The 14,005-nt window shown below is 37.7% G+C and overlaps 1 protein-coding gene across 2 annotated transcripts in view; it reads right to left on the reverse strand.

Moving 5' to 3' along the window:
- Positions 1-14,005, reverse strand: part of LOC123827056 (limbic system associated membrane protein) — a 633,910-nt gene that overhangs the window by 566,443 nt on the left and 53,462 nt on the right. The gene's annotated exons all lie outside the window — the stretch shown is intronic.

Here is a 14,005-nt window from a genome sequence, read left to right on the forward strand (position 1 = left end):
CTCTGAGGTAGGGAGGGGTCGGCAATCTCTGGCCCAAGGACAAAATCTGACCTATGGCTTATTTTGTATAGCCTTCAAGAAAAATGTTTACATGTGTAAACTAAAAAAATATATAATCTTAAGGCCCTGGCTGGTGTAGGTCTGTGGATTGAATTCAGGCCTGCAAACCAAAGGGTTGCTGGTTTGATTCCCAGTCAGGGCATGTGCCTGGGTTGCAGGCCAGGTCCCCAGTGTGGGGGCACGTGAAAGGCAACCACATATTGGTGTTTCCCTCTCTTTCTCCTTCCCCTCCCTCCTCTCTAAAAATAAATAAATAATTTTTTAAAATAATCTTAAAATTTTCCAAATATGTAATTTATTACAGTTTTTGTTTATTCTGGAAGTAAAAGGTATACTCTTTTCCAATTTGACTCCAAGGTGGAAAAGGGCAAAGTGCCTTACTGTGATGAGTTGCATTTGCTGAAAAAGTAAACACACACACACACTGAACAGTTTTGAAGGATAGATGGCTTTAAAAAGGAAATGCGTAATGCAAATTTGCTCTGTCTATATATGCTATTAATCCCCCTTTGCTTGCTTTCCACCAACAAAGAAGGAATAATTATTATCCGCTCCAACTATCACACAGAAATGTTGTAAAGTGAGATGAGAAGAGATCAGAGCTCTTCACTGGATGCTGTACTGATCCAAGGCACTGCTATGATAATTTATTATTTAAGAGATTATTAATGAAAAATTCTTCCACAAGAATAACTACCCTAGGAGAAAGTTTGAAGGTGGCAGTGTCACCTTGCCATGTACTTGGAAGTATGTTTTCATATCTAAAGGCTCTATTTTCTTCTCCCTTCTCTAAGTTTCTAAAGCAGGTGAACTCCATTTCCTATGCCATTGATTACTAGTAGGTACCCATGTATGTCCCATGGCTCAAAAATGTGTCATCATGGTGATAAATAAACTTGATTAAAAAATGATGCTATGGACACAAACATTGAGTAGACATGCCAGGGACACCTGGAACTCTATTACTTTAAAGCAAAAAGGGCAACTCTGTTTTATCCAGTTCTTTTATTCCAATACTTAAGGAACCAGTCTCAAAGAGAAGAAATGACTTGCCTTTATAGCAGAACCAGGATTAATTCTTAGGCCTTTTGAGTTCCCATCCAGTATTTTTTTGTAATAAGAAAGGGAAGCAGGAAGAAAAGATGAAACATGGAGCTTAAAAAATCAAGAAAATGGAAGAAAAATGAAGTATGTAAGTACATAGAAAATGACATAAAGGATCTCTATGGGAGGAAAATAGGGAAAAAACATTCAAAGTGGGTGACACTGGCAATGCATGTTTTTATTTGCCAATGCCAGGATTATCCCATTGAACTTGGGCCAAATTGCAGGACAATAATTAGCACTAGCACTTTGACAAATAATTATCAGGACATTAGTAAGAATTACCCATTTTTCACACATCGATTACACACCATAGTTGGCTCATTAGTGCATTGGTGTCTAATAGCTGCACTCTAACTAGCACTTTCACCCTTAGTCTGAGATCTAAACTTGCCAACCTCAAACGAAGCCATGTAAAGAAACTTCATTATATTAAATAAGTGCAAATCCATTTCACTTGCTTGGGAAGAAATTTATTAAGCAAGCCAGAGAATTATTTGGCCCATCTCTGCTCAGCAACATACAGTAATTGACCAACTTCCTCTGATTAAAATGGTTTGCTACACATTTTGGGAAGAACAGAAAACCACAGCAGCATCCTTCAGACTTCTCTGGTTACTTCTCAGGCTACTGCTATCTCAGGTCTCAACTCAGAAAGAGGTTGCTTCCCATTTATTGTCTTTATTCTGAGACAGTCTTATATTTCACCCATATCAGTCATCAGTTGTCTTGGCTTATAGAACCATTAAGTTAGGTGTCCTCCACAATGTGCACATTAGAACCACCTGAAAAGATTTCAAAGAAATATTGATGTATGGTCCCCATTCCAGCCCAGATAACTCAGAATTTCTGGAAGTAGCACCTGAGATTCTGTGTCAGTTTGTGTTAAGCTCAGAGATGAGTTTGATTCACAGTGAGGGCTAGAAGTTACTGCATTTTCAAATATATATTTACACCCATTAACCTGGAGTACCAGGTAATGTGGGATGTACACAGTGATGAAGTTAACAAATCAGTTGTTTTATTCCCAGTATTCATGACAGATGGTATATTGTTCTCTGTACATGTGAACAATCTAAAAATTCTAAGCAAAGAAAGGGTAACATTGAGGGGGTGTTTTTTTCTCTTTTGTTGCGTATTACCACCTGTACACCCACACAGAAAACACATTTAATTTTGAGTCATATATTTCAGAAGTTATAATTATCTCATGCTATTTTATGAGCGATTATGTTTTCCTAATTCAAAGAAGTCCAGCATGGGCAAAATTCCCTTAACCTTTCCTCTCCCTCCCTTCATTTACAAAAGCTGTTTGTCAAAACAACACCATCCAGAATATGTGAAATGAATTATTGAGATGCGAGGAGCTAAGCAGTCTCTGAGGCTGGCGGATTAAAGGACAAGCAGGGTGCATGTAAGTCACTGAGCTCCACTCAGTTCCTGGGTCAGGATCTATCTCTTTTTAGTTTCACAGGAAATTCAAGAAGAAGGAAAAATAAAAGACAAAACCGAAGAGAAGGAAGAGGAAAATGCTGTTTAATATGATTATCTCTCTAAGAGTCTAAAAAAGGAAGACTGAAATTAGGAAAAATTGAAATTAGCTGTGTAACATCAGCCAAAATATTTCTCATCTTCAGGATTCAGATTCCATAGCTGTTAGATGAGAAAGTTGATTAAAATCCTTTTTAATTCTCAGCAAGGAGTAAAACATGAATCTGTGATATAACTTCTCTGAGTACCAAATAGTAGGAAACACATAAACTGATTTTAGTAATGTAAGGGAGATCTTTGGCATTCAAGGGTTGATTTATAGTTCCCACTACTTTACAGCACTCCTAAAATGTAAAATGTAAGTTGACTCTGGCCACGTTCAACAGGCTGTGATATAGGGAAACTTTAATCCTGTTCAGCCTCTGCCTCAGTGGGGCATTTCATTCTCTACTGTCTTTACAAATTTAGAAATTCACAAGGGTCTCAGGCTATGTCTCTCATGATTGTTAAGAGACTCTCATAAGTCTACCTACATGTTACAGGAATGTCTTTACTTCATATGGTAGCCTGTCTAACTTTAAATATCTACCCTGTCTAGTTATTGCTTGGAACACTGAATGGACCAATTTATTTAAAAGATAACAAATGCCTTGAAAACTGTGGGAGTGTATTAATTTATTACAACTGCTGTAAAAAAAAAGTACTAAGATTAGTTGGCTTAAACAACAGAAATTTATTTTCTCATAGTACTGGGGGGCGGAGGCCTGAAGTCTGAGATCGAGGTGCCTGCAGGGCTGTTTCCTCTGAGGGTGGTGAGGGAAGGGCCTACTCTAGGTCTCTCTCCTTGGCCTATAGATGGCTGTCTGCTCTCTGTGTCTTCACATTGTCTTCCCTCTGTACATATCTGTCTCCAAATTTCCTCTGCTTATAAGGATACCACTCCTATTAGGTTAGTTCTCACATTTTAACTTCATTATCTCTGGAAAAAAAACCCCAACAACCTAGCTGCAAATAAGTTCACTCTGAAGTACTGAGGATTAGAACTTCAACATAGGAGTGTTCTTTGGGTGGAGAAGCGGGGCAGGGGAATGTTTTTGCCCATGAGAGGGATTGTTCTGTATATTGAAAAAGAATCTTAGCCATGAGTGATTTTAGTAGCTATGTATACACTGATCTGTTTGAAATGTGAATTAAAGAATTCAAAGCCCTGGCTGGCGTAGCTCAGTGGATTGAGTGCGGGCTGCGAACCAAAGTGTCGCAGGTTGGATTCCCAGTCAGGGCACATGCCTGGGTTGCGGGCCATGACCCCCATCAACCGCACATTGATTTCTCTCTCTCTCTCTCTCTTTCTCCCTCCCTTCCCTCTCTAAAATAAATAAATAAATAAAATCTTTAAAAAACTCACTCATTTTAAAAGAAAAAAGAATTCAAGCAAGGAATAGTTATTATTATTGATATTAATACTAATAATACCACAATTACTAACTAATAATACTAACAATTACTGAGTATTTAGCATAGGCTGGAAACTATAATAATCACCATATATATAAATTTAATTTAATCCTTAAAAGAACTTTATGAAATTCTTACTATTTTCATCATTTGATAGATAAGGAAACTAACCCAGAGAGGCTGGGGGTCACATGGTTAGCAAAGCAGTAAAGGCAGGTTTATAATCCACATCTTTTAGAACATCTTAAAGCCCCTAGCACACAGTGAGTGGTTAGTAAAGCATAGTGGTTAAGACAGGACTTGGAATAAAAGGAGCATATGACAGGCTTTTCTCTAATAGGTCTTATACTCAGCCACAGAGTTTATTTTCCTGAAGTTGTGTTCTGATTTTTTAAAATCTTCATGAGAATACATATTCTTCCTAAATTCATCTATTTCCAACAGACACTTCAAGTAACCTACCATCTGGTTATAACCTATGTTGCCAGTCTTAATGCCCACTAACCCACATACCCAGTACATTCATATGTACATATTCTTTTTCATTTATCTAAAATGCCATCTTCCACCCTGGGGTCTCCAGCTAATGTGTACAGGGAAGTCTTAATGAAATAAGTGACATTTAAACTGGATCTTAAAGGATCACTAGTATTTAGACTGGTGAAGTTTGGACCTTGGAAAAAAGGGAAGTGAATATATGAGAAGGATAATACAAAAGAAAGAAAAGAAAAGAAAAAGGATGTTGTCGCAGAACATATATTGCAGAGGAATCAAGAAAACAAGTCAGGTCACTTGACCAGGAAATTAGGAAGGCATAAGGAAGATGCATTCACTGGCCCAATGATTCAGGATTTCAAGTATACTTTCAGTGAATTCACAAGAAGGTAAATGTGAAGGAACAGATATTGAGTATTTTTTTCATTTAGCTTTTGATTCTGACTTCCTCTTGCCATTTTACATATCTGGACAATTTAGGCACATTGCTCTGTAATTGGCTGGATCTAACCATTGGACTTTTCTACTTTTATAAGTCTTTTAAAATGAAAATAAGACCTCCAAAACATTAAAAATTCTTTTACTAGATGCCAACACAAAGCACTGGAGAAGAGGAAGCAGGTAGAATGAATGTATATATTCTCTTTTTACTTCTCTTCCAAAGTGGTAGCCCCACAATCTGGGAAAGATTTTAATTTTCAGCTTCACTATCTTCTTTTTCTCTGCCCTGGATCTCCAATCTCTCAATAAACATACAAGAGATAGAAACATACAAAATGTTGCCAAAGTGATTTAGCAAATGTCAACTATAGGTCTTTTCACCAAACCTAACATTCATTGGGACCACAGTTCTGAAAGTTCTGAGCATAAGCACATTTAAAAGTAAACCAACTCTGACAGAAGGCATTTTTTAAAAGATGATCCTAATGGAACACACATTGAGATGAAGAAATAGAAGGCGAGGCCAGAAAAAGATGAGGCGCTTTTGTGAATTTCCCATAGATGATTGTGAAGCAATAGCCAGAGGAACCAGTCAAGGCACCAAGTTCTAATTGCAGGCGTTACTTTCCTGTCTTGAAGGATGGGGAAGAGGCTTCCAACAGTCAAACAGGATGTTGAGACTTCTCTCCTGACCTTGGGCCAAGACAATCTGCTTTTTAACTGGAGGCAACTGTAATTCATTCTGTGAACAGATGGCACACAGGAAAAATGCAAACACAGGCTCTCTAGCATCTATTCCAAAAGCTAGTCAACCTCCAGCTGTGGGAGGATAAGCAAGGGATGATAAAGGTCTGAATGGGTGGTGGAAGGTTGTGTAAAGAGCAGAAAAGACACTTTCTAACAGCAAAGAATGAGAGGCACAGAGGGCCTGCTTTGGCTACAGTGATGCTGGATAAATTCATATTGTAATCACTCTTATATCAGTTAAACCTCATAACACCCATGATATATGTCTCTAAAACAGGCCTGTATCTTATCCAGATTCTATACTCTTTGCCCCTCTGATGATAACAAAACATTTCAGTTATTATTTATTTTTAATTTCCCCTTTACATTAACCTACTTGGAAACCAGCAAATGTATTGCTAAAGTTTGGTTATGTGATTTACAAATGCATGGCAGGGTCACAGGAAAAGACTCAGCAAGAGGAGCGCTTTCTCATGACATAATTGGGGGAAAACACACAAGCAAGAGTGAATGTCCGTGAAATGTCCAGTGGCGGGATAGAGTCAGTTTTGGATACACTAGTGGTGTATCACATGTGTTGATATTCTCTCTTGTCTTCTCAACCTAGAAAGTATTGGTTGTCAATACAAGTATTACTAATCCTGTGAAAACGTCATTTAAAGGACTAAGAAAAGAGGAATTTAGGCACATAAACTCTAGTTAGTAAGAGAAGAGTGTGGAGGTTTGGGCTCCAAGAAGCAAACACTCCCACAGCTGATTATTATTGCTATGTCTTATCAAATTAAACAAAAGCTGACTGTTTTAGCTGTAACAATATTTAAAATAAACAGACCACCTATCCACTGCTTATGAATGCAGTAGATAGAGATTTCTGCACTGGTTGGGGGCTTGGATTTGATTAGCTCAAAAGGGATCCTCCAAGTAAAAAAATCAATGTGTCTCCTACAACTTTTTTTACATATTTAGTTTACATTCAGCAACACTGATACTGATCATGTACTGGATATGGATCAAGGGTTCCAGGTTTTCAAAGATTAATAAAAACACAGATATCATAACCAGAGTAAACAGTCACAATTTGAAAATTAAAATTCAGTGGGATATATGCTATGTTATCAATGAAAGGTGCTGTAGTTTTATGATGAAATAAGTGTCAATTTGTCCAGGTTGTTAGAGAAGACTTCACACAGAGGGCAAAGCTTGAGTAGGACCTTCAAGAATGAGGCAAGTGTTCACCAGCCAATCAAAGGGAAGAGGTTTAGTTAAGAGCATTCCACGACAGAAAAGTCACGGACAAAGACGGGGAAACACGTAACATCATGGCTCACTGTGGATAATGGAAGAAGTTCTGTAAAGTTGGAAAGGAATGCAGGAAGGCAATGGATGAAAAAGGACTATACTAAGACATAATGACAATACCCATACTTTTTCAGGCAGTATGAAGCCTATAAAGTGTCATATGCTCTGACTCCCTATAGTTTCATGTACATCGTCTCCCACTGAAGTTTACTTAAACAACCAGCACCTGAATATCTTCATCAGCAGGCTCTCCTAAAGTCTGTTTTGCCCAAACACATGGAGCTCTTTAAGTACCCAGGAATTTGTATTACCCCAATAAAGCCCTTAACCAGTGATTCTAGGTTCTGAGATATAAACACTCAGGCCCTCTGACTACAGTTAGGAACACTGAGGTGTTCCATACCCACTGTGGGATCTTGCATGATACAGCACTCTCATGTGCAGTTCTTCCCCTCCAGCACCCACTTTCCTACTCCTCTACTGACTTTTCCTGGGAATGATTCCTGATACATCACTTTAACACAATTCTTCATTTCAGGATCTACTTTTTGGGGAATCCAGTCTAAGATACATTTGTTTTACTTAGAGCTGTGAGCTATTGAGTGAGTTGGTAGGGAAAGTGTTTCATTGATAAACGAAATACAAAGCCATGCCCTGACTGGTATACCTCAGTGGGTTGGGAGTTGTCCTGCAAACCAGAAGGCTGCTGGTTCAATTCCCGGTCAGGGCACATGCCTGCCTTGTGGGACAGGTCCCTGGTTGGAGGCGTGCAAGAAGTAGCTGATCCAGATCAATGTTCTCTCCCTTTCTTTCTCCCTTCATTCTCTACTCTCTAAAAAAATTAATAAATAAAATAAGTTTTTAAAAAGTTTAAATACAAAGCCATGACAAATGGGAAATCTGTCTCTAATTAGCTTTCAGTATATTGCAAGGTTGATGGCATGAGGGAATACATTTACACATTTGCTCTAGTTGTTGTACTGGCATTGGAACACTGTTTCCTGGACCTGTCCTGGGTTGGAACCGATATTATGGCCGGAGGACTAATGAATCTGGCCCCCTAACTCCTGCTTAGGGCTCTATGTAGCTAAACACTCCTTATGAAAATATTCTTGTTTCTTTCCCATATTTCTCTCTTTATTGAGAAAAGTTCATTTTAACCCCACATATGTCAGGTTAGAGGACAATCAAACAATAGGGAACTTTATTACAGTAGCAAACATCCAGCTTCTATGTACCATCAACTCCCTACTCACTCTTTATCTTATGCTTATTTCACCAGAAATGGCACAGACTCCTCTAAGCATCAGACACAACTAAATGATAATTAGTTTTTATATGTCACATTAGCCATGATTATAATAATAACATTGAGAATAAAAATCATAGAGTCCATTCATCCACCTAAATCATGTGCTTCATCTGCTCCTCCTGACCCAAGTGCATGACTAATTCTGTCAACACACCTGGAGTTTTAGTAGTGTTCTCTGAAAAACAGCACCTTGTCTCTCCCCACCCCCACAAGCACCTTCGTGTTATGGATGCCAACCTGCCTTAATTTTGACTCATTAAAGCATGACTCAGACCAGCCCCTCATTATGCTCACCTCCTAATTACCAGGACCAGGCAACTTTAGACAGAAAGAAAAACCAGACACTGAGATCTTTGATCCTTGATACTGAGTAACTTTTTATTCTAGTTGTGACTCTTTCTCACAATTCCTCATTCCATTCTAGCCTCCCCAATTTTTTGAACTAGTATGTATTTTTCCTCCTAAATCCATTGCAAGAGGACATAATCCTTCAGCAAGTTTTAATATGCAAAATCTTTCCCACTCATTCCTCATCCATTCCTTCACCATTAGCTCTCATAAGCCCAGTGGCTGCCAACACACACTTACATTTATATAAACTGACAGTGACTTAGTGAAAAGATCTCAAATCCACTTATTTCCAAATATTATTGAGAGCTGTGCACCAGCTTCCTACAAGGCAGGCCATCTCAGTCCTTTGTTCTCTTTTCTATAGTTCCTTCCCCCTTTGGAATCACTATTCGCCCTATATTTTATTCCTTCTGTCATTCTGTTTCTTTTTCTTCTTTTTACCTTCACTATCTATTGTGCTTCATGTGTACTGACTTACACATTTATTTCCTTTACTAAAAATAAAATGAGAACTTCAAGGAGGCATGAATGATCTCTCCTGTTTTAATAATTAAAGATGAATCCACCCAGAAGCTTGCTGTACTATTCCCAGTGCTCAGATTGGATCATAAATGGCATATTTTGCCCCCAAAAGAAATATATCAACATATTTCCCGCCCAGAAATACATGGGCATGATGCCCAGCTTTTCTCTGGAACCAGCATGTAACCAGTGGGTCTAGTTCAAAGTAAGTACAGTTGAAATACAGGAAGGAGGATTTGATAGTGTTTGATAATTCACCATTCAACAGTAGGGAAAGGTAGCTTATTATTAAATGCAAATAAAATGAGATGAAGTCCAGCTGTCTGGATGCAGATAGAAATTACACAAAGCCCATAAGCCACTCTGGAGATCTTAACAACTAGACAGAACAGAGCCCCGGGAGCTGCCAGCAAGCACAAATCCCTTCTTTGAAGGGGCCTGCACCCTGTAATCTCTCCAGAGAAAGACTCAGATTATACAGTCTGTTCAGAGAACTAAGGTGTGACTCGAACAGAGCAAGTACAGCCACTTCACAGAAGGCAAACATGTTTTGAGTTTTAAAATATTCCAACCTCTTTACTTCCTATTATTATATTCCCCTTCTTTAGGGCAGTTTTTATTGACCAGTGGGAAATTGCTTATTTTTTTTACAGGGTTAAAAGACAGCCTGCCTATAGCAAAAAATAAATTAATGAAAAAAAATAAAAAATACATATATATATATATTGTTTCAGACTATCCAAATTCATCACATTGCTATGACTGATTAATTATGGTCACAGGTATGAAGACAATAACATAGTAATTTCATATAAATAATATTTATATATGTTTGTTAGATCTATTTATATTTTGAAACAGTGACAGCACTTCAAAGCTATGGAATTAGAGTTTTCTCTCTCTTTTTTAAATATTTTACTGATTGATTTTTAGAGTGAGGGGAAGGAAGAGAGAAAGAGAGGGAGATAAACATCAGTGTGTGGTTGCCTCTTGTGTGCCCCCTACTGGGGATTTGGCTCACAACCTAGTCATGTGCCCTGACTGGGAATTGAACCAATAACCCTTTGGTTTGCAGGTCAGCACTCAATCCACTGAACCACACCAGCCAGGGCTAGAGTTTTTTTCTTTACCCAGTATGCTCTAGGGCTCTGATGGACAATATTTTGCAGGAAATACTAAAGCTGGATTTGCAAAACTGAATAAATTCAATGTGGCCACCATATTCATTTACTGAAAATAATGCATTATATGTTATTCACCAACTCAGAAATCTCTAGGAATACTTTTTTACCAGATCAAGATTACATCAGTTTTTCCATAACTTTATTCTTTATGATCTAATTTAGGATTTCCAATAATACATTCCTAGACAGGTGGGAAGATCTCATCTGTGTTTCAATGGTTTTGTGTTGTTCTCACTCCCCATATTCTATTCTGGGCCTTGGATACCTCTCTCCTTTGTAACTACTGAAATTCAACACATGCTTCTAGGCCACTTCAAACCTTGTCTTCTCTCTGGATCCTTTCCAGAATGTAGGTCTTCCTTCTCTGGGTTGTTACTGCACATATTTTCTCCAGCATTCATTTGGTACAGAGATACTCTGTAACATACTATATCTAGTGCTTTTCAATGATTGTTAATTACTTTCATGTGTCTAACATGTCCAGCCAGTAGATTATATCCGATCTTTCTCCATCATTAAAAACAGATCTCCATCCTTGGACCACTACCTGGACCCTAGATTTATTTATCCATCAGTCTACTCAACATCTCCCTTGGGAGTCTAATAGGCACAGAAAACTTAGGGTATCCAAAACAAAATTCTCAGTTTTTACCTCCTAAATTCTTCTCCTCACATCATTTTTCCTCCTAGTTTTTGGAAGCCCCATCCTTCTAGTTATTCATGCCAAGTTTTCTGTCACACTCCATGTCTCATCCATCATGAAATCATGTCACTTCTATCTTCAAAAAAACCCCAAAACACTATCACTTCTACTTTGATTGCTATCACTCTTGCTAAGACATCATCATCCCTGTCCTATTACAATACTATTATAAAATATTAATACTAATTGGTCTCCTTGTTTCCACCCTGTACCCTGCAATCCATTCTCAATACAGGAGCTAGGAGGTATATTTTGAAAATATTAAGTCAGATCATGTCACTCATCTTCCCAAAAGGCTTCTCATTTCAGAGTTAATATCAAGACCTTAACAGGGTGTTAAAGTTTTAATAGTGACCTATAAAGCCTTACAGACTTGACAGTCCATTATCTCTTTGACCTCATCTCCTTATCTTTCCACCACTGAATCTATACAGCACACTGGCCTCCCTATTAGGCCTGGAATAGTACTGTCAATTTCCTGCCCCAGGGCCTTTTCCTGTGCTCCTCCTTTAGCCTGGAATGCTTTTCTCTAGTAAATTTCACCGTCACATACCTGTTGTAAAACATCTTTGGATACCCCTTTCCACTTAGTTTTTGTTTTCCATAGCACTGATAACCAGCTAACAAACTGAAATGTTTACTTCTTTATTTCTTTATAGTCTGCCTTTCCCCACTAGAACATAAGCTTCCTATAGGTTAGACATTTCTGTACCTTTTGTTCACTGCTTTAATGCCAGGTGCTAGAATGGTGCCAGGCAAAACTGGATGCTCAGTAATTATTATTATTTTTATTGTTCAATTACAGTTGTCTCCATTTTCCCCCCATTACTCTCCACTGCCCTACCCAATCCCACTTCTCACATTCAGTCTACCCCCACCCCTGTTGCCTTTGTCCATGGGTCCTTTATACAATTTCCTTGACGACTCTTCCCCTCCCTTCACTGTGATCCCCCTCCCCCCCCTATGCTCTGGTCACTGTCAGTTTGTTCTTTATTTCCAAGTCTCTGGTTTTGGTTTGCTTGCTTGTTTGTTTTATTGATTAGGTTTCACTTATAGGCGAGATCATATGGTACTAGTCTTTCACTGCCTGGCTGAATAAATAAACAGGCAGGAAATATATTCTTGCTAAATGCCTAAGTTATTATTAAATAAGCATAGCATAAAATAAATGGAAATATTGATGCATTACTCCAAAAAAAGCACATTTCTCCTCTGGCATGGACAATTGTGTGTCCTACCGAGGCTGGCAGTGATAGGCTCCAGGCCAAATTTAGCCATTGGTTACCTACAAAACCCCAGATAGGCCTGAAACTCTTCTTGCCTTGGGCACACATTTGTAAGTTTCTTATGATCCCTGTCATTAACCTGAGTGCTTTACACACTGTTTTGTAAATTTTCTCATGCTGTCTTCTGTATGATTAGTTAACTTCTAAAACAGAGTTCATTATCTCTTTACATAGCATTCTCTATCCAATAGTGGACTGAAGATACAGGATTGGTAAATAATCTCTGTCATTCAAAGCATAGACTGATGCAGAAAAAACAAGTTAAAAAACTGTGAACCATAAATTTAAGACACAAAATAATGATAAATTAGCCTTTATAATACAAAGTTATAATCCTATGCTTGACAATTATACTATCAGTATAACACTGCCTAGTTCATAGTATCTGCTCAATAGATGTTCACTGAGGAAAAACATAATAAAAAATGAAAAATGATTTACTGTTGAGAGTACATGCTCATTGAGGAGGAGAGAAATGAGGACAAGGAAAGATGCTATAAGATGACCACAGACTTTGTCTCTTTTACTGAATTGACTCTTTATCTCATTCCAAGAAGGACACAGTGTTTTAAGAATTTTTGTTTATTGTAATAAAAAAAGAGATGGTCCTTGGACTATGTAATCCTTAGAATACATGGGGAAATCACCCAAAGAATCAATTCATTTAGGCAAAATTTAAAAACATATTTTTAAGGAGGGTGAAGAATAATTGGTAATTGCTAGAACATAGAAGAGGTCTTTAATTTAGAAGTTAAGCATCTTTAATATTATCTCAGTATAACAGGACTATTTACATTTAAATACCTATACGTGCCAGCCTCTGCACTAGATGAGTATAATCTTTGAAGGAAAAACATAATAAAATGAATGAATCCAACAGACAATCTTGAGTATATGAGGTTTACCTAACCAAGACTACTGGTGGTTCAGGGAAGGCTTCCCAGAGAAAATGAAAACTAGGATAAAAATTAAAGAAAGAGTTGACATTAGACAGATGAAAAGTTGGAAAAAGCAATGTGAAAGAGAAAACAGTCCCTTGTAGGACACTAAAGAAGATCATTGTAGCAGGATTTCAGATGGATTGGATTACTAAGGATTTGTTTGCATTTGAAAGAAATTTTAATTTTATTGTAAGAATAATGGTGAACCACTAAAGTATATAAGAAAAGCAATGACATGTAATTAAAAGTAGAATCCACATTTAGAAAGATCTGGCTACAGTGTGTAGAATAGATTGGAAGGGCAATGTGAAGAATGGGTGACTCAATGATATTAACAAAAAGTAACATAGGTCTGAATTGGGTAGTGATGATAGAGGAAGAAATTAGGAGGATAAATTTTTTAAATGTTACAGAAGTGAAATTGGCAGGAACTTACTGTACAAAACACTGGAGAAGAGAGAAAGGTCACAAGGCAAAGTGGTTACAGTCAGACAGAGACAAGCAACACTGGAAATGGGCAATCCAGTAAAAACTCTAGTTGAAGACCAGTTAGAGAACAAAGATTTTGTCAATAAGGAGGAAAAAATATCTAAGTAGTGATGAGAAATATAGTG

Source organism: Phyllostomus hastatus, unplaced genomic scaffold (assembly GCF_019186645.2).
Source record: "Phyllostomus hastatus isolate PE091 unplaced genomic scaffold, TTU_PhHast_1.1 phas_contig_86, whole genome shotgun sequence".
Lineage (NCBI taxonomy): Eukaryota > Metazoa > Chordata > Mammalia > Chiroptera > Phyllostomidae > Phyllostomus > Phyllostomus hastatus.